This window comes from Triturus cristatus, chromosome 12, assembly GCF_964204655.1.
Source record: "Triturus cristatus chromosome 12, aTriCri1.1, whole genome shotgun sequence".
NCBI lineage: Eukaryota > Metazoa > Chordata > Amphibia > Caudata > Salamandridae > Triturus > Triturus cristatus.
The window spans coordinates 178,740,802-178,763,013 of record NC_140595.1 but is presented as its reverse complement, the minus strand read 5'-3'; positions in this window follow the sequence as shown (position 1 = coordinate 178,763,013).

Here is a 22,212-nt window from a genome sequence, read left to right as displayed (position 1 = left end):
AGGCGTCCCTCCACAAAGTCGGTATACGCCTGCCGGTGGAACAAATTTGTGGCATGGTGCACAGCAAAGGCTGTGGATCCCCTTTCCGCCCCTCTTTCTGAGGTTCTCCTCTTCCTTCTTTCTCTGGCCCGGCAGGGCTCTGCCCTGGGCACCCTGAAAGGTTATCTTGCTGCCATCTCCGCCTTCTTGCGGCTTCCTGATCAGCCTTCTCTTTTCAAGTCCCCTGTGGTTACACGCTTTCTCAAAGGCATTACACACACGTTCCCTCCTGTCCCTTTTGTAATGCCTCAGTGGGACTTGAATCTGGTTTTGACATTCCTGATGTGCGCTCCCTTCGAGCCTCTTCACAATTGCCCTCTTCGTCTTCTAACTCTAAAGACTGCTTTTCTGGTAGCCATCACCTCGGCTAGACGGGTGAGTGAGCTCCAGGCTTTATCTTCAAAGCCTCCTTTTCTATCTGTTCATCCGGACAAGGTTGTCCTTCGGCCTCGTCCCTCCTTTCTTCCTAAAGTGGTGACTCCATTTCACCTTGGGCAGTCTGTCACCTTGCCCACCTTCTTTCCGCCTCCGCATCCTTCCAAAGAGGAAGAGAGGCTCCACCGTCTGGACCCAAAACGTGCGCTCTCCTTTTATCTGGACCGCACGAAACAGTTCCGGGTGGACGACCAGCTTTTTGTTGGGTACGTGGGCGCTAAGAAGGGGAAGGCTGTGCACAAACGAACCATCTCTCGGTGGGTCGTTTTGTGTATAAAAATCTGCTATTCCTTGGCTAAAAAGGACCCTCCTGTTGGGCTGCGCGCCCATTCTACTCGGGCCACAGCGGCTACTACTGCTTTGGGACGGGGTGTCCCTTTGCAGGACATCTGTCAGGCGGCGACGTGGGCTTCGCTACACACGTTTGCCAGGCATTATTGCCTTGACAGCCAAGTCCGGAGGGATGGCTTCTTTGGCCGTTCTGTCCTCCAGGACTTTCTGGTGTGATCTTGGTTCGCAGACCCACCACCGGGGATGGTATTGCTTGGGTATCTATTCTAAGGTGAGGAATCTAACTAACGTGTTTCTTTCAGATGAACAAGTTACTTACCTTAAAGAAACATTAGTTAGTTAGATTCCTCACCGACCCACCCATCCTCCCCGTTCTGCGAACTGACATCTAGGGTTAAGGTTATCCTTTTCAGGCCCCTAGATTTTATTTTTGGCACCAGTGTCGGTCTTTGCATGGCTCTGCGTTCCTGGCGCGGAAGGCTATGTACAAGAACTGACGTCAGCGCGCGAGGGCGGCGTCTAAGTACTCCGACGACGTCATCCCGGCGCACGACGCCGACGACGGACGCGGAGCCGCAGACGACGCCTAGCGACGCGCAAGGGGTATTGCTGACGAAAAATCTTCCGGATCCAGTCTGACGCCTGGGGATATTCTAAGGTGAGGAATCTAACTAATGTTTCTTACAGATACATCGTTACCGAAGGTAAGTAACTTGTTCTACAGGTATAGTATGTTCTCGTTTCTTTTGTAATCCAGTACTGGGTACCTAGACTCAGTACTGGGACCTTTATCCAAAACAGGTAAGTAATTACGTTTTCAGATATTATACGATTTTTAAAGAATATTTAAAAATTGCAGAAATTGACACTTTGAAGAAATTTTACAGAAAACAGTCAATGATTTCCTATGGAAGAAAATTGAGTTAAGGGTAAGTACAGTTGTAAGTATTTTTCAGAGATAGTGCTGGGCACCAAGATACAGCACTGGGAGCTCACCTAAGAGCAGGTGAGTATTTTCATTTTCGTTACTCGGCTGATTTTTGGTGAATTTTTAAAGATTTGAAAAGTCCACACTTAGAAGAAATTTCAGGAAAAAGCCGGTCAATGTTGCCCTATGAGGAAAATAGAGTTAGCGGTTTAAGGGTAAGTACTCGACTGGCAGAGTTGAGGTTCTGGGCATAGACTCAGGGGTCCCCCAGGGTCAGGTAAGTACAGTTGGTTCACCCTCAGCGGCTATAGGGCGGCCGGGTGCAGAGAGAGTTAGGCCCAATGTTATCCTATGAGGGATAGGGGGGCCTTGGTTGGTGGCTGCTGACTGGCAAGCCACGCGGCTGTGGGAGCTGGGCTCCCGGTCACTTACTCAGGGCAAGTGGGGAAGTAGGTAGGTGTAGAGTTTTCACTGCCAGGGCCACTCGGGCAGCTGGGTGCAGAGTGCTTTTGAGCCTTCGGGCGCTCAATTGATTTCAATGGGAAATCTCCGGTTTAGAAAAAGACTGCAAGCTCGAGGACGAGGACTCTTCAGCTGCCACCACCACTTCGAGAGGTAAGTTGGGTAGTTGGAGGATAGGTAGGTACCCCGAGATTGGGTACAGGGGGCCGTGGGGTGCCGCGTGCGGGGGTGCCTTTTGGTGTCGGGAAATCATACCCTCTGTTGATCGCGGTTAGGGGGGCACCTTGTTCTGAGGCTGCAGGCTCCTTCAGGAGTGTCGAGGGAGGTCCTTGGGTGCCGGACTCGGGGTCACAGTCGCCGTGGGGTCGTCCTCGTGGTCTTTGTCCACTCCGGCACTGGCCAGGCTTGGCTGGTGCAGGGTGTGCTGGGTTCGCGGTTCCGGGCTGCTGCCAGGGATTAGAGGTAGGTTTTGAGTAGAGCCTCTACTCATGGGAGTCCCAGGGGCTTAGAGCCAAAAGGTAGCCAGGTCCTCCGGGGTTTGTGAGGTTGCTGGCCACAAGAGATGCCGGGTTGGAGCAGGAGCAGGTTCGACAGGCTGGTAGGGCTGGGGCCAAAGCAGTTGGTGTCTTCCTCTTTTTAGCAGCTGCAGGGCAGGTCTTCTTTCTTCTTGCTCTTCTTTGTAGTTTTGAATCTGGAATCTGGGGAAGGAAGATTCAGGGTGCCCCTAAATACTAGATTTAGGGGTGTTACAGGTAGGTGAAGGGCAGGGGCCAATGGGTCCCTGTCCTGGGGTGGGTACACCCCCTATCCTGCCTCTCTCCTGTGGGAGGGGGGCAGGAGCCTAGTCCTGATTGGGCAGGGCTTCCCATCTTCAAGATGGCGAGAGCCCGGAGATGTGTTTCACCTCGCCTCCCCCACCTGAGGGGTGGCGTTGGCAGGCTGGCACATCCCCTGTCCTTATTTGGGGTTTCCGGCCAAGCTTCCTGCCAGAGTGGGGGGTTGCAGTGGCCTGAGGAAGCTCACAGAGGCGGAATGCCTCTGAAGCTTCCCCCTGCCCATCCTGGGGGAGGAGATTTAGCACCTCGCCCAGGATGTGCATTGTTGCAGACCCAGGAGAGCAGGGGCTCAGAACAGACGTGGATTGTAGGTTTAGGTTTCAGGGGGCCTCTCTAAGATGCCCTCTGTGGTGCTTTGTACATTAAATCACACACTGGCATCAGTGTGGATTTAATGTGCTGAGCAGTTTGGTACCAAACTTCTCAGTCTTCTGTGCTGCCATTATGGTGCTGTGGAGTTCGTGTTTGACAAGCTCCCAGCACCATATACTCTTAGCTGGCAGCACTGCAATTACAGGACCCAGGAAGGGACCTGGGTACTGTAGGGGCACAGGGCTCCTGCCTCTGTGCCCACACCACTGGCATAGGGCACCCAGCTAGAGGGGTGGCTGATGTATGCCAGGGCAGTGTAGGTTATGGGCATGGCACACAGGGATGTGTGCCATGTCGACTCTCTGTTTTATATTGTATCCAGACACTCAGCCTGCAAGAGCAGTGTGTGTTTGTTAGGGTACAGGGCCTCTAAGGGTGGCACAATGAGTGCTGCAGCCCTTAGAAGCCTTCCCTGGTCACAAGGCCCAGGGTACCTAGGGCACCATTTACCAGGGGCTGACATGTGGCCAGGGTTTGCCAATTTGGGTTTTGGCTGTTAGGCAGTTTTTTAGGGAAGGAACACAGGCCCTGGGCACCTGATTGGCAGGAGCCCAGTGCACAACAAGGAAAAGTGCATCAGCTATTAGGCAAAAAAGGGGGGGGGTTACTGCAACAGAAACCCACTTTCTCACACCTTGACCTCTCCTCTGACCCTGGTTTTCTTTCTGTTCCTGTGGTGGCCATGGAGGAGGGGGCTACATATACTGTGGTGCTCCGTAGAACAGCTGAGGCCCTTGACCTCGATCTGCCTACGGTGACCCTCAAGACTAATCTCCTCACTGAATTGCTTCAGCCGGCGGCAAGCTCTTTGGAGCCCCGGCTGTCATTCAATGAGGCCTTAACTGACGTCTTGATGGGCACCTGTTCTTGACCAGCCACGGGGGTTCCCGTGGATAGGAACATAGCCAGGTGCCATCGCCCGGCCCCGGGTGGCACTGCTTTTCTGTCTTCCCACCCAACCCCGGAGAGCCTGGTCATCCAGGCCTCAACTTCCCAAAGCGCATTTCCTACCGCTCCGCCGGATGAGGTATCAAAGAAGCTGGAACAGTTCGGCAAGAAACTGTTTTTATCTGCCAGCTTAGGGCTGCGGTCAGTGAACATCGCATGCTTCATGGGCCGCTATTCCCATGCTGTGTGGGACGTGGTTGCGCAGGTGCTGCCTCAATGTCCTGCGGAGGCTGGGACAGTGCTTTCCTAAGCTGTTGCTGAGGGGAAGGATGCAGCGAAGTTCGCCATCAGGTGTGGATTGGACACCGCGGACTCACTGGGTAGGGCGATTTCCACGACACGTCGCCACGCCTGGATGCGGTCCACTGGTTTTTCGGGGGATGTGCAAAGTTCTCTTATGGCCATGCACTTTGATGGCATTCGGCTGTTTGGCTATAAGGCAGATAGTGCGCTGGAGCATTTTAAGGACTCCCGGACTACGGCCACGTCATGGGTCTCTCCAACACGCGCCCGGCCACGTCTGCTTTCGTTCCTTTCGTGGCCACGGAAGGGGCGCCCCGACACCTTCGTTCAGCCACAAGCCTGCGCAGAACCGACCTTAGTCTGCTCGGTCTGTTCGCCTCCTGCATTCTGTTGGTCAACCATGCACGCTGGCACATGAGGGCACTCCAGTGGTGCCTCTGCAGGCAGTGGTATCGGCACAAGGGAGATCTCAGGGAGTCTGAGGATCTCCAGAGAAGCTGCAGCGGATCTGTCTTGGTGGAGCGTGGAGGGCAATCTGTCTCAAGGAAAGCCCTTTCATCTTCCTCCATCGGTGGCCACAGTGATAATGGATGCATCCACTTTAGGGTGGGGTGCGCATCTGGGGGATCTGGAGGTCTAAGGTCTTTGGTCTCCGGAGGAGAGGTTGCTTCACATCAACCTTCTGGAATTGCGGGCGATACGTTTGGCGCTCAAGGCCTTCCTCCCTTCCCTTCGTGGTCAGTCAGTTCAAGTTCTGAAGGAAAACACTACCGTGATGTGGTATGTCAACAAGCAGCGAGGAGTAGGATCGCATTGTCTCTGCAGAGAGGCTCTGTGTCTCTGGTCCTGGGTTCAGGATCATCAGATTTGTCTGATGGCAAATCATCTGGCCTGAGTTCTGAACATGCGTGCAGACAGTCTCAGTTGGCAGTTCTCCGCCGACCACGAGTGGAGGCTTCATCCGGCAGTGGTTCGTCACGTCTTCCGGATGTGGGGAACTCCTCGGGTGGACCTGTTTGCCACTCATGAGAACGCTTACTGCCTGTCATTCTGCAGTCTCCAGTATCCGATGCAGGGAGCTTTGGGGGACGCGTTTCAGTTGAGTTGGGGCACACAACTCCTTTACGCGTTTCCTCCCATACCCTTGATTCCTCGGGTTCTGAGGAAGATTCGCCAAGACCGGGCCCAAGTCATATTGATCGCCCCGGATTGGCCAAGAAGGGTGTGGTATACAGATCTTCTCCACCTCACCTCGTGCCCTCCGCTCCGTCTCTCTCTCAGGGCAGACCTCCTCTCGCAGTCAGAGGGACAGGTTCTACACCCCCACCTCCAAAGCTTACACCTTCATGCCTGGAGATTGAACGGGGCAACCTGAATTCTTTTTCTCTCCCGCCTGATGTGGTAGAAGTAATATTGTCTGCCAGACGTCATTCCACCAAATCTATCTATTCCTATAGGTGGTCTAAATGTATTCTTTGGTGCGGGGAGAAATCTATTGATCCTTTGAGGGCTTGTTTATCCAACATCCTTCAGTTTGCTCTTCCTCTTGCTCAGCAAGGCTTTGCTGTAGCCACTGTGAAGGGATATCTATCGACTTTGTCGGCTTTCCTTTGCTTGCCGGATCAGCCGTCATTGTTTAAATCTCCTATTGTTTTACGATTTCTTAAGGGCCTTACCAATAAGTTTCCGCCTCATCCTTTTATTGTGCCTCAATGGGACTTAAATCTTGTCTTAACTTACTTGATGGGTTCTCCCTTCGAGCCCTTGCACAAGTGTCCCTTGAGGCTGTTGTCTTTCAAAACAGTCTTTCTCATTGCGATCACCTCGGCAAGGAGAGTAAGTGAGCTTCAAGCTCTGAGTTCAAATACCCCCTTCTTGACCATTCATGCTGAAAGAATGGTACTCCGTACCAGGGCTGCTTTTCTGCCTAAGGTGGTAACTCCTTTCCATCTGGGGCAGTCCATTACCCTTCCTACCTTCTATCCTCCCCCTCACCCTTTCAAGGAGGAGGAGCGGCTTCACCGCTTGGACCCTAAGAGGGCGGTGAGCTTTTACCTTGGTAGAACTAAAGACTTTCGAGTGGATGACCAGCTCTTTGTGGGCTTTGTTGGATGCAGGAAAGGCAGAGCGGTGCACAAACGCACCCTTTCTAGATGGATTGTCTTGTGCATCAAGATATGTTACTCTTTGGCCGGTAAGGAACCTCCAGAGGGTTTAAGGGCTCATTCTACTAGGGCAAAGTCTTCTACGTCTGCCTTGTCTAGAGGTGTTCCTGTGGAGGACATTTGTAGGGCGGCAACTTGGGCCTCCCTCCACACTTTCGCGAAGCATTACTGCTTGGATTCCGAGGTGAGGAGGGACGGACACTTTGCTCATTCCGTCCTTCAGGACTTTCTGCCATAGAAGGGTGGACACCCTCCTCCGGGAGTGGGACTGCTGTGGGAATCTTTTCACAAGGTGAGGAGTCCACTGGCAGCTGTATCCATCAGAAGAACAAGTTACTTACCTCCGGTAACGCTTTTTCTGGTGGATACAGTATCTGCCTGTGGAGTCCTCACTGACCCACCCGCCTCCCCGTTGTCCACCCTTGTATACCTACAATTCTAATGATGGTGTTTCAAAATGTATTTGTTACTGTTAAAGGCACTGTTATTTCTTTTGCCTTCCTATTTATTCTCCACACTGTGTGTGTTGCTTTGTATATTATGTTCTGTGTATACTGTCTATATATTGCTGTCCGTCCGTGTGCCTCGAAGGCACAAAAAAAGGGCGGAACTGACGTCATCACGCCGACAAGGTCTTCTTATGGATCCGGTGACGTCAGCGGAGCCGCGAGCAAAGCCGTGTCTCTGTGACGTAGTCTTCGACCTCATCGGCGTGGACTGCTACAAAAGTTTCCGAATGTTGCTGGTGCAGGGGATATTCACAAGGTGAGGAATCCACAGGCAGAAACTGTATCCACCAGAAAAAGCGTTACTGAAGGTAAGTAACTTGTTCATCTGATGTGTGCTCCCTTTGAGCCACTTCACAACTGTCCTCTTCGTCTTCTCACTTTAAAGACTGCTTTCCTGGTGGCCATCACCTCTGCCAGAAGAGTGAGTGAGCTCCAGGCTCTTTCTTCTAAACCTCCTTTTCTCTCTGTCCATCCAGACAAAGTGGTTCTAAGGACCCGTCCTTCTTTCTTGCCGAAGGTTGTCACGCCCTTCCACATCGGGCAGACCATCACCTTGCCCACCTTCTTGCCCACCTTCTTTCCGCATCCTTCAAAAGAGGAAGAGAGGCTCCACCGTCTGGACCGAAAACGTGCGCTCTCGTTCTATCTGAAGCGCACACAGCAGTTCCGGGTGGATGACCAGCTCTTTGTTGGCTACGTGGGTGCCAAAAAAGGTAGGGCCGTGCACAAATGAACCATCTCTCGGTGGGTCGTTCTGTGCATCAAAGCATGTTAGTCGTTGGTTAAGAAGGAGCCTCCTGTGGGGCTGCGTGCCCATTCTACCAGGGCAACGGCAGCCACTACTGCCTTGGGATGCAGCGTTCCGATGCAGGATATTTGTCAGGCAGCTACGTGGGCCTCACTGCACACGTTTACCAAGCATTACTGCCTTGACAGTCAAGTCTGGAGAGACGGCTTCTTCGGCCGTTCTGTTCTCCGTGACTTTCTGGTGTAATCTATTTGCAGACCCACCAATGGGGTTGGTATTGCTAGGGTATCTATTCTAAGGTAAGGAATCTATCACTAACGTGTCTCTTTCAGATGCACAAGTTACTACTTGTGTAATGATATATCTGTAAGAGACATTAGTTAGTGATAGATTCCTTACCGCCCCACCCATCCTCCCCATTCTGCGAACTGATTTCTAGGGTCAAGGTCATCCCTTTCAGGGCCCTAGTTTCTTGGCACCAGTGGTCAGTTTCTTGCATGGCTCTGCGTTCCTGGCGCGGAAAGTCGTGTACAGAACTGAAGTCAGCGCGCATGGGTGGCGCCTAATGAGTCTCCGTGATGTCATCTCGGTGCTTACGATACCAGAAATGGAAGCGGAGCCGCACAACGCCACCTACTGATGGGCAGGGGTACTGCTAGCAAAACTTTCCGGATCCAGTCTGACGCCTGGGGATATTCTAAGGTAAGGAATCTATTACTAACTAATGTCTCTTACAGATATATCGTTACACAAGTAGTAACTTGTGCGTTAGGCACCTAGTTACTTACCTTGGGTGGTTCCTTGGCTCCCTGACACTTCTACCTCTTCTGCGTATAGTCTTGACTCGAGACGTGGTTCGCATTACACTATTTTAGGATATCGTTTGGTCCCCCCTGGTGACTACTGTGTATTACATGCTACTTACTTGTTTCTATTGAAAAATATTGTGTGCGTTGTCTTCATGTCCGGCTAGGAGGTACCTGTATGTGTTAGTGAGTATTATATAATAAACACATATTTTTATAAATACACTGTATAGTTCTTTTTCACTTAATCTATATCAATAAGATTATGTTCTGGTACAAAAAGCTGCTTTATACTCTTTCTGGACTAAGCCTTGAGACTGGTCTCTACAGCTACCACTTAGAGAGCTTTCTAAGGTTGTCTAAGACCACTAAAATCGCCAAAAGGGTTGTCTGGATTGGTGCAGGGTGCCCACTTACATAAGTGTGCATCATACACCAAGCCAGTTTCTCACAACTCCAGGCTGCCTTTTGCCTCTTTCATAGCAATAGAAGCGTCACCCATATTCCACCCACCATCCTGCACAACCTTCCCAAGTTGTGCGAGGACATGGATGCGGTGCACTCTGACCCCATGGGAATGGTAGCCAGAAGTCATCCGCCACCAACCCACCGGAAGCTGCAAGCTTAAAGTCCTCCTAGTTTGGTTCTGCAAGACCATGGGGGTCCAGTTGGAGGGAGAATCCAACATCATCTCCTCCATTATAACAGACAAATGGGTCTTGCAGATCATTCTGAATGGTTAATCCCTTCTTTCCATTCTTTCCCCTTCTCCTTTACCCCCATCACAAGAATGGCTGGCGGAGGATCATCTTTTCTTGCCCCAAGAGGAATTTACAGCTCTCCGTGCCAAGGGGGCTATAGAATGGGTTTTGATTTCAAAAGTAGACAGTGGTTGTTTGTATGAGGCTGGCTTAGTAGATGGTGCACACTTAAGATATCAAAAATACACATGGAAATACTGAAGAGAAATCTGGTGAATGGCACAAATTTACACTGGTCTCCAGGGGGAGACCAAACTATTTACTAAAGAAGTGGTATGCGAACTGCAAGGAAGAACGGGACTTAGACCAGAAGACTCAGAGGAGCCGGAAGAACAAGGAACCACCCAAGGTAAGTACCCAGGAACCACACAGAGGCTGTGTGCAGAGTGGAAACACAGTGGCGTTGCAATTTCATTGCAATTATGAGTGACATTTCGACAACTATGAGTGACACTTTATCATGAGAAAAATCAAGCAATGAAGAGGAGGGAAACATATACATTCCAGAAATAACACCCATTTATACAATGAGAAACTCTAAGGCGATCTTACAACTGCTGCAAATCACCAGAAACGGAAGGGACCTTCGTGGCTCCCACCCACACACAGATGTAGCCTGTGGTTTACTTTAAAGGTATTTATTGGGCATGTTTTCAAAACTCAACCTTATAAGCAACGGCCTTTAACGTTAGCTGACTGGGATGTGACCTGCTATGTGGAAGAATTGTACTTTTATATTCAACTTCAAACTCACGCATGCCTAGAAAATAAATGTCTTCCCAACATCTGCTGAAAGATTTTCTTCCAACCGCTTTTGCATAGGTGTGCTGTTGCCCCTGCGGGACTAGCGGCACACTTCTCCGACGGGGCTCACTTCCTGAAAATTATAATTAAATTGCTGTAGCACTCTTTATATGAAAAATATCTTCACTACGCCCTAGTCGCCTATAGTCACGTGTGCTTTGCACGTTCCTCTCAGTGGCCCGGTTCACATCTCAGTGGCGCTTAGTTAAAGGAGAGAACTCTAACAGCAGCAGCATCGCACTTGTGAAAGTGTTGGTGGTGGTACTGAAATATACAACACCTCTGATATATTAATATAGTTTCTTGGGATCTGAACGCTTACAGGAGTAAGACCAATGTAAGCATTTTGGGCCAACGTTTTTAACTAAAGCGTTTATTCCACTGTGCTGCCCGAAAACACTATTAGGCACCCTTCGACAGACATGCGCTAATTGGCTGACAGCAAACTTGCCAAGGCCCGATGGGCAGCAAAGTCCAGGCTCCTGTCTCTGAGAAACAGGTTTTTAGAAGCGGGAGTGGAACTGTCTTTCAGTCTCGGCTGAGAGCAAGTCTCGCTGCCAAGCCGGTGCTTTTGCACTGCTGCTGTCCGTGCTGCTTCTGTTCTGTGGGGGCGGTCTGGTCCGGAAGCGTACTTTACTCCCTCCCAGTTAGAAACGTTTACTCTTCCGCCAACAGTGCCGCACTGACTGATGCACGTCCAAACAACGTTGCACTGCAATTTCAAAGTGCAGTGCGATTTCAAAAGATCAGGAAGGCGGGTTGGGGTGAACGGGGATTCATAAAATTAAAGGGGGCGTCACGTGCAGGGTGCAAGTTGCCAAAATGCCTGTAGGTCCGGAATACAAAAAGAAAGTACACTTCACTTACTCTGTCAGCGCCGACCCCATTGATGGTACAGGTGCGACGATTGCCCTGGCACCACAGACAGTCCCGGGCAGCGCCGTGGCCACAGTCTGGATCAGACACTGACTCTCTGACCGACTGGACTGCAGGTAGCAGCTGAGGCAGTAGTCCTCACGCTCATGCACCACCAGCACGGTCGCATCATTATGGCGGCCTCATTTTGAGACCTGCAGCGGCAGGCCCAAAGCCTGCTGGCTGCGAAAGAAGTGAAACTATGCCGCGCAGCCCCGCCTGCCCACCCATGGCGCCTATGGTGATTGGGCAAATTTAATCATGGGACATTTGCGCAGCTGCGCCCGCCCATGGCGCCTTTGATGATTGGGCAAATGTAATCATGGGACAGACTTGTGACGTTACCTCCATGAATGTGCGGTAGGAGCTGAGCCAGCTCCCAAACTAAGACCTTTGGCAGTCAGTGGAGACTGGAGGTGCCAAATAGCAGCGCCGCTGCAGACAGCTGAGGCAAATGCGTGACAATGCATTTCATTGTGGTGATGCGGATCACCACACTGAAATGCGTCCGCATCACACGTGATGCGTGATTCTTGGCAGGACTGCCCAGAAACCCTTTGAAGGGTGGAAGGTTGGAGAGCCATCCCACCCGTGGATGCCCCAGGTTACCTGCACCCAGGAAGCTGGGTGCATAGGGGGTGAAGTGACATTGGAACCTCCGTAGATGATAATGGAAGACCTGGAAAGAAAGGCCTTTGGAGAAGTCTCTGAAGATGTCCAGTGAAATCCAAAGTTGGATTCTGGAAAAGGAAAACCTGCAAGCAGAGGGGACAGAGTCTATGCCACTTGGAGGTGACCAGGAGGCACGGAAGCACAATGCTCACCCTTGGCAGAGAGCTCTGGAGAGTTAACGTGGACCTTGCCACTGCAGCTGTGGGGACCAGGTGATGTTGAGAAAGACCAGGAGCTGTACACAAGCTGTCCCAGCCAGATGTCAGTGCCTAGGTGGTCGGTGTCCAGCAGGAGCACCAACAAGCCTTGGCAGCCGCAACTGGCGTGGAAGACAAGATGCAATCATGAAAGGTCCAGAGGAATCTCCAAGAGCCGGAGAGTCAGAGCAGCCCGAGCGAGTGGGGGAGCCCACCAAAGAAGGAGAAGACCCTCATGACTATCCACAGGCCGAAGGCACAGGAGTCTAAAGAGGACCTCAGGCAGCTCACCAAAGAAGGAGGCCGGAGGTGCAAGGGATTTAGTGAGGACGCTGATCTTTGAGGGATGACGTGCTGGAGGATGGAGCTTCTTGTAGCCCGAAGATTTCTTGAATGCAGAGCCCACAATCCTTGGCAACAGCATGTTGACGCTGTACATAGGGGTTTGGTCCCAGTGGCTCAGACAAGGGGTACAGTCCTCCAAATTGCAGGGAAGACAGGTCAGGCCTCTGGAGAGCTGAAGAACCACTACCTGTGTTGCTGGGCATCGTGAAGTCTGTTGAACAAAAGGAGCAGTAGACCTGTCAACTTCGTTGCGGTGCCTGCAGATACAGGGGCAGGGCCTGAAGGGCCGTAGCTGGCATCAGGCGATTCCCCATGAGGCTGAAGGGCTGGGAGGCTGTTTTCTTAAATGATGGCCAGTTTTGCAGCAGTGCTGCAATATCCGTCCCCAGTAACAAAAACAGCAGTGCTGGGGGACACTTTAGATAAGCAGCAGTGCTTCACACTTCCACCCTCTCCCCCCCCAGGCTGTTCTGATAAAATTGCCAGGGCAATTTTGTGTTCTCAGTTCGGCGCTGTACAGGGGAGTGACTCCTTCTCTCCAAGGGAGATTTCTTCAGATATCCTTGATGACCATATGTCTTCTGGGAGAACCGGAGCGAAGCACAGACACAGATGAGACAGAAGACTTGAAGAACAGTGAGACTAGGACCAGCAGGAGTTTTCCTTGATGCAGTCTTGGTTTCAGCGAAGTTCAAGTGTCCAGATGGTCAAAGAGTGTCTTGGTTTCAGTGGTGAGTCTTGTCCCACAACAAATCTGAGGACCCACCCACAGGACAGCCCTTAAATGCAAAAGGAAAGGGTTGGAATCACTTGGGGGTCCCTCCCAGAGGAGGGGCTGGACAGACGGGAGGATACTCCCCTGTTCTGTGTCCAGTTTTGCACCAGAGCCGGAACCAAGCGTTCTTGAACTGGCTCACCAAATGTACCCTTCAATACAGTCTGGTGGTGCTGAAAAGCGCACCCACCCCAGCCCAATACACTAAAACCTGTGTGGGAGGTTGTCACACCTCCCTGTGACAAGAAACCTATTGTTCTACCTTCTCCTGCTCAAGCTCAGCTCAGCAGCAGGAGGGCAGATCAGTGTCTGTGGTTGGCAGCAGCACTAGCTTGCTGGCAGACCCTGAAAGGCTGTAACCAGGAGTAGAGTAGGCTCCCCTAAGGGGCACCCCAGCACATGGGATCATACCTCCAACACCAGAATTGATGTTGGGGTATGATTCCAACATGTTTGATACCAAAAATGACCAGGGGGTCCCGCTTCGTCCTTGGGGGCAAGTTGAGAACTGTGCTGCCGCTACCCCTGGAGGGGCTGTGTATGCTGTTGCCGCCACTGCTTTGGCCGAGGAAGGTTGCCGCACGGGACTCCAGCTTCCAGGAGTTCTTGTGTGTTCCCAGCTTTAACGAGGCCCGCCCTCCCGCCTACAAACATTTAAAACACCTCGCGGAACCCGCTGGCACGGGTCCCGCTTCGTCCTTGGGGGCAAGTTGAGAACTGTGCTGCCGCTACCCCTGGAGGGGCTGTGTATGCTGTTGCTGCCACTGCTTTGGCCGAGGAAGGTTGCCGCACGGGACTCCAGCTTCCAGGAGTCCGTGCGTGTTCCCAGCTGTAACGAGGCCCGCCCACCCGCCTATTGGTTCCTGCCCCCTTCAATTATCCCCAATCACTGCTGCGGGGGAAGCGCGCGGGACGCCCAGGACGAAGCCCGGACAAAGGGCGGACAGTCTGTGACAGTCCAGGACAGGAGGGGGCTGGGCCGGACCCAGTAGTGTGGGTAGCTCTAAGGTATTCAACCTCTTCTGTTCCTAGGTAAAACTGTTGTGCCTCCCATTGTCATATTAACAACTGTGACCTTTAGCGGTTAGCCACCAGTTTATGAGGGGGTGTGGTTGCGGGATTGTGTTTAAAAGTCACTGTACGGTACTGGAGTAACACGGCTGTTTGGTTGTGTTTATTATGTCAAAAACTAAAATCGCCATTGCGACGGCCACCATGGATAATTATTTGGTTAAAATGGTGGATAAAATCAACCAAGAGCGCAGAAAGTCTTTGGGGCGTATGGAGCCCCTTGATATTACTTCCCCTCCATCTATTTTATCTATTTCCCCGTCTAACTCCCCCACGGCTATTAATAATCCCAACCACTTGGATAGTTCCATCTTGGTGGAGCTTCCAGACCAAGTCCGTTCAGATGGTTTAAAACCTGGGGCTGCTACTGACTTAGAATCAAGCCCGGTTAGACTTTCAGATCCTCCGCTACCTTGTCCTACGGCCACGAGATCGCAGAGAGTTCCACGGGCATGTAGGAATAATAATAAGAATGCCCAACTAAAGCGGGGGACGAATCGCTTAATTGAGAGAGTAGATTCACCTTTAACTAGTGCTGTGGGTGACCCTAATTTAGTATCGGCATCTACCCCGGCCACTTTAAATGGTGAGCTATTCGATTGCCTAATCAGTACCTTAGAAGCCAAGTTCGACCTGATTGTCAAACCCCTATTGATTAAGCTTGACCTGGTTAATGCAGAAGTAGTAAGACTGGGAGGTATGTTGGAATCGTTTATTAATACCAGTATAGGGGACCTAGTCAAGGATAAGGAAGTCGGAGGCCATACCCCCAAGAGTGCTAGCGAGATTACCCCTACGGTTATGTCTAATACCCCTATGCCTTCCCCTGGGGGTCCTTGTGAAAAGGTTCCCATTGTGTCTAACCCCCCATTGAGAACAGGTCGAAATTCTTTGTCTAATTTAGCCTCACGGAACCAGGTGGCACATACTACTGGAAAAGTCAAAATTAAATTCATCTCACAGCCTGATTTACCACCGGACTGTGCACCATATGTGGCAGTCCTGACCAATGTCCCCCCAGTTAGAGAGAACGGACACAATAATACATATAATGAATCTCATGCCTCTTTGAAAAATAAGACTGTGGACTGGCTTCATCGGGAATGTGGTTTCCCAGTAGCCCTAGCAGATGGAATTTTAAGTACCAGAAGAGTTAATTGTATAGGAAGCTCGCGCAAGAACTGTGATGGCGATTGTATAGTTGTTAATTTTAGAAATCCTCATCTCGCCTCCACTGTTCTATGTAGAGGCACTTCTCTCCCCTACCGAGACCAAGGGATTTCCCTTCGTCCCCTAGGTTATTTTTATAGGCATTTATATAACCAGCCTAATTCCGACTACATTAGGGCGGGGGTAAGAGATTTAAACCTGCATACTACCTTTAGTGTTGCTACGTCCAATAGATTCCAGTCCCTGAGTGGACTGGATTCCAACGACTGACTGGGTCCTGTCCAGATGAACTCAAGGGATGAAGCTGTTTCTCTAGGTGATGGGGGAGGTGATGTAATATTGGGGGTTTCTGACCCCGCGGGACCAAGTGCCAATTGTAGCCCTACTGTTGATCCCACTAATGATAACAGACGCCGTGAAGACGGGAGGTTGGTTTTTGACGATCGGGGTGGATATTCTTCCCTTACTAGTGTTCCGCACGGTCACAGCGGACCAATTTCTTTGAGCTTCACACCTATCAAAAATTCCAACCCCCGGTTATGCTCAATTGTTAGTTGGAATGTAGCAGGTCTCTCATCTAAGGACGCCTGCTTGGGTTGGTTGGAGTTTATCAATGCTTTGAACATTATCTGTTTCCAAGAGACCTGGTGTACGGAGCTAATCAATTATAATGGGTACGTTTCATATCAATTACCAGCGGTGGCGTCACCCTTGGGTAGGGCAAAGGGTGGGCTTCTGGTTCTGTTATCAGTGGATGTTCCCATTATTGTTAAAAAACATGTATTGGTTGGGGTCCATTCCCAGATTCTATGGCTTTATCAGGAGCATGGGAGAAATATTCTTTTAATACATTTTTATAACAATGTATTTGACAGTACCAGGCACCAGGTAGTGCTAGCTCTTGAGACCGCTTTGGCTGACATCATAATGGAGTTTGATATTGATTTTGATTATATTTGGGTGGGAGATTTCAATACTGCTGTTTGTCCCCTTTCCTCTCAAAGGATCTGTGGATTTAATGATAGTTTAGGAGATGATGATTCCCATTTTCCACATAACACCTATGGGGATGCTTTGAATAAAATCCTGACCACTTATGATCTGGAAATTTTGGTTAATGCGAAAAATGCCTCTGGAGATATAATCCCTACTTTTACGGGAAGGAATGCAAATACTGTAAATGATTTTATTTGCATATCCTCTAGTCTTAGTTTATGGTGTCTGACCCCTGTGGTCGTGGATAATGCGCTCAGCGATCACAATTGTATCACCATTGAGACATTTCTCTGGAAGGAGAAGCATGGCCCTAACATTTGTACCATTGCTAATATTGAACCGCATCGACCGAATGGAACCAGAATTAGATGGAAAGGGGATAAAGCGGAGCTTGTGTCAAATTCCATAGTCTCAAGTTGTTTGATAGAAATCACTACCATTTTAGAAAGTGAGGAGGTTACCGATGAAGTTGTGCATAATTTTACCAATATCAACCATACTATAGAGAACAAATTTACCAAACATGGAAAGGCCAAGTCATCTAAACAGAAGGGGTGGTTTGACCATGCTAGTACCATCGCACTTAAGGGGCTTAAAGCCACGTTGGCAGCCAAGCAAAGAGATATTAGCGTGGTTAGAGATCTTAGAGCCACCTATCAGGCCGCAGTTAAACGCAGGAAGCTCGAATTAAGGCAAGAGGCCTGGGACAAACTAGATCAAGCAGCGGCTACTTCAGATTCTTCTCTATTTTGGGATACGGTTAACTGCCCGTTCCTAAAGGATGATAAGATGCCCGAACTGACGGCTAACGTCAGTGAGGAAAACTTGGTCTCCCACTTCTCTGGGATCTTCGATTCAGATAGGCAGAGGGGTGTGCATGAAGATGATTGGCCTATCATCCCTCTGAACATTTCTACAGCAGAAGTACAGGGAAGCATTATCTCAAGCAACGGTGGGAAGGCGCAGGGGCCCGATGGGGTGCCAATCGATTTATATAAATTAGTCCCTGAGCTGTGGGGCCCTCTGTTAACAAATGTTTTTAACGCTGCAGTATGCAACGGAGTCCCATCTACTTGGGAGGAATCCATCATCATTCCTATTTATAAGAAGGGTGACAGGGGTGACGTGAAGAATTATCGCCCAATCTCCCTTCTTGATTCCTCCGTGAAAATCATGAGTAGGGTGCTCCTGATCAGGTTGGAAGAGTGGGCCGATTCCAATACTATTCTGGCCAATTGCCAATACGGTTTCAGGAAGGGACGAGGGATCATTGAACAATGTCTCAACCTCGACCTCCTAATTGGGAAATATACGAGGGCCAAGAAAGGCTCTCTCTATCTCTGCTTTGCAGATTTGAGCAGCGCCTTCGATATGGTGGGCCATAGTATTTTATGGGCCAAACTGCTTGAAATGGGGGCACCCGAGGGCATCGTTTATTTCCTGGCACGACTTTATTCCAACCTTAGTTCTAGTGTTCGCTATGGACCGGGTGGGGAGCGTACCCCTAAGTTTAAGATTGGGCGGGGTATAAGACAAGGGTGTGTTCTTGCTCCCCTACTCTTTACCCTTTTTATCAACGAAATCGATTCTGCCCTAAAGACGGTGGCGGCAGATGCCCCGAAAACTAATGATTTTTACGTCCCGGTATTACTTTACGCGGACGATGCTGTGATGTTGTCCAGGACTCCTATTGGCCTTCAACGTCTGATGGACAGGTTTTCTCTGTTCATCAAGGTGTTGTATCCAAATTTTCATCTCAAGGGCCACACTTACCGATGGCCCGCAATGTGAGTCAAATAATGAGCAGTTGGCAACGTAGAAGGTTCAAGCGTTTATTGGCCAAACAGAAAACTCTACATAGAGGAGCCTCATCGATCCTCACCCAGGAGGTGCGCCGAGGAAGACTGCTGGCTCCTTGACAAACTCATACTTTTATACATTACAGCGCAACATACAAAGCCTTACAAGTGGAAAAGTACCAGCAGTACCAGCCCGTCCAGGCGCTCCTAATGAGCTCATCCTATATCTAGTTTCAGTGATACAAAAAGGGCTACTATCTTTAAGAATAGAAGGTCGGCCGGGTGACTCCCTTCTCATCCCAGGTTCAGAAGGAATTTTGCTGGGTACTCCCTTTTAGCAGATGTGACCTTGCTTCTCGGTCGTAAATACAATTCAGCCTGTCTTCTAAACTGGTGCATGCTAAATGGGGAAAATATGGGCTCAGGGAACCACGTGATCGTAGTTCCTACATGACGAGAGAGTTAAGGGCCAAGATGGCTGCGGTCCTGTTTTTCGGCCCTTTCCGTCGCACTAACTTAGTACGACGAAAAGGGGCCTTATTACGGGACTGAATCAAATAAGCTAGTTTTAGTTACGCTATGCTAATCATATATTTTAATTTGAATCCTACAGAACGGCCCTTTTAGCATAGTGTAGCTAAAATAAAATAAAGACAAATATGACTACTCCTCAAAAATGCCCTCATCTATTTGCATAATGTCATGAATTTCTTTCTGGGTCATCTGGGCATGAGCTTGGGTAAGTGGGGACTTAGATACTGCAGAGCGAAATTGGGTGGCACAATAAGAACAACAGACCGGGCCGCACTGGATACAAATACAGCAGGTAAAAAGGAAACCCACTATACCCAACAGGATCATGAATAGTTTCCACCCCCAAGTGGTCAGAAGGTCCCAGAACCAGGTTGACAGGGACCAGGTACCAGTCTCCGTATGGATTTCTGATGCCAGTCGGTGAAGTTTCTGAATGGCTAAATGAACCGAAGGGGCGGAGTCAGGTATATATACACAACAGGAGCTCCCGATCACCCGGCATGCTCCTCCGTGATCGGCCAATATGACATCTAGAACAAGACGATTTTGAAGGGTCACAAGCCGGGTCGCCTGAAGCTCAACAGTGATATTAGTCAATATCCCGGCAGTGGTATTGACCACTCCTTCCACCACCCTGGACAGCCTCCTAATCTCCTTACTAGTTAGGATAGGGCCCCATATAGGTAGAACCCCTTTCATAATATCTACGAAGTGTTGGGCCGGGGTATCTGATTGATCAGTGACATCATTATCAGTGGACGTGGATAACAGACTTCTTTTATTCAGTGAATGGGACTTGTGATAATCTGATGGAGCAATATAAACAGGAGGATAGAGGAAGGACAGATAACACCTGCCCGACCATCCCCGGGGAAGCCAGGTGTAAGCATTTTCCCCACATACGAAATATATGTTCGGGGGAGTCAATATTGGCGGACTACTAAAAGTCCGTAATCGATAAGTGTAATTGCATCTGCTAAATCCCACGAACAAATGGCCGGCACCCTGGATACAAAAGGAGGATGACGTATTTAATACAGGGACTGGTATAATCTTGTCTTCTGAGACATTGCGTTCCTGAAAATATCTGAAGTATTCGGTAAAATTGAAGGATACAAAATCTAATATCTCATCCATTAACCAAGTATCATTCTCATGGTCCATGTACACATTCATGCAGGCTGTTGGGTCTAAAGTGCCGTCAGTACCCTCTGCATTTGGAGTGAACCCCTGATGCCTCTCTATGTAGGCCAAGATTAAGTCATAATCTTTCTCTGAGAATCTATGTGCGTCTACAGTATAATGCTCGTATATCATAGACAACAATCTAAACCAAGCTTCACAGCTCCCTAAATGTGACAACGGCATTGAAATAAACAAATCATGTTTATGCATTACTGAAGGGAGGAGGCCACATACCCAGCAATCGGTAACATTCGTGGAACGGTGGGTTTGATGCAACATTTCTATGAAGGCATTATGTACATAAGTCTGGCGATGCCTCTCTTTGTGAGGGGCCAAAGTCTGAAAATGGTGTTCCTTAGGAGTGGGGGTAGATAACACCAGGGTATGGACTGGGTGACGGAATTCTAGATAAATGAACAATCCTAAACAAAATAGAAATGACACAGCTATTATAGAAATAAACACAATTTTAGCACGCAAACTCCATGTGGAAAACATTGGTGAATATGAGTATCTGGGGCGAGGGATTATGGGACGTTCTTCTTCAAGGGCAAAACGAGCAATGGGATACATTCTCACTAAAAGTCCAGTTCTAAGCTCGGGAAACAAAAAGAGTTTACAAGCAGTCCAATCTGCCGGAGGGTGCTTCTTTCCTGTGTCCGTGTTAGAGCCTCACAGGCAGACTCTTAGCATTCCAAACAGTAAAAACATAAAAAGAAGAAAAAACATAAAGAAAAAATCAAGGGTGCAAAAACTTCTCGCGTGGGAGCTGCACTTAACACAACTCAGGTCGAAGAGGAAGGTTACCTGGGCCCCCTTTGCTATCAGTGTCTCTACCTTCTTTCTGAACAGGGCTATCACTTAGAGTTCCACGCCCTCCACGAGTTCAGTCCAGTGTTTATATGATCCCTAGGTCCCTTAGCCTAAAATTTCACCTTTTATTGTAGGCTGGGCCGGGGGATCTCATTCCGTTTGCGGGGCCGCAGGTGGTATCGAGTGTGACCTGGGGTTTCAGGATTTATGAACAAGATGGGCACAGTGGGATCAGATAAGGAACGAGGTGTTTGTCCCTCCTGGTCACGCGCTTGGTCCCCAGGCAGGGCCTTATCTGCCGTAGCTGACCCCGAACTTATGGCCCTCTCTCCCTGCCCTTCTGCTTCTCCGTGGGCTTCGGGGGAGGGTGGCTCTTCGGTGTCGTGCTCACCTCTGTGTCGTACGTTTTCCTCCTGGTCCTGACAATCCTCGGGCAAGGGAAGCGGGACACGCTTCAAATGGGAAACATGAATCCAATGCTGTCTTCCTTCGACCTTTACCGCCGTCCTTGTGGCCAGAAGCACTTGATGTGGCCGGGTCCAGCGGGGTTCCAAGCTCGACTTCCGCTGATAGTTCCGAATTAGGACCCATTGACCTGGTTCGATGCTGTGTCCGGGGCCCTCCGGCAGAGGCTGCAGTACTGCTGAAATCTGTTGGTGGATAGAACGGAGATCTTTAGTTAACGCATAGAGGTAGTCGGCTAACATAGGATACTCAATATCCCTGAATGACTTGGGCCGGGGCACCCCCCATACATTGGCAGGTCTCCCAAAAACCACCTCGTAAGGGGAAATCCCACTCCGAGAATGAGGGGTCGTTCTTACAGACAACAGGGCCAATGGTAGAAGATCAGGCCATTTCAGGCCAGTTGTGTCCTGTAGTTTGGCTAATTTTAACTTCAGGATCCCATTATATTTTTTAACTAGACCTGCCGATTGAGGGTGCCGTGCGGCGTGGAACTTCTGTCGTATTGACAAACCCTTACATACATGTTGAACTAAATTGGCATTAAAATGTGTCCCATTATCACTCCAGATTACTCGTGGTAACCCATATCGGGGAAAGAACTCCTTTATTAAGGCTCTCGCAGTTGCTAAAGCTGTGTTTTCTCTAGTGGGGTACGCTTCTACCCATTTACTGAAGGTACAGACTACCACCAGAACGTATTTGAGGTTGTTAACCCGTTCCAGCTGTATATAGTCCATTTGGAGTACCTCAAAAGGCAAGGTGGGCGGGGCAAAACTACCTGACAGAACAGGAGTACCACCCCCCGGGTTATGCTGAAGGCAGACCATACAATGCTGGACCAAATTCCTGGCCGTTTTTTGGATATTGGTGTTGTACCATACAGGGTCCAACATTGCACACATGCCTCGGACCCCGACGTGGGCGG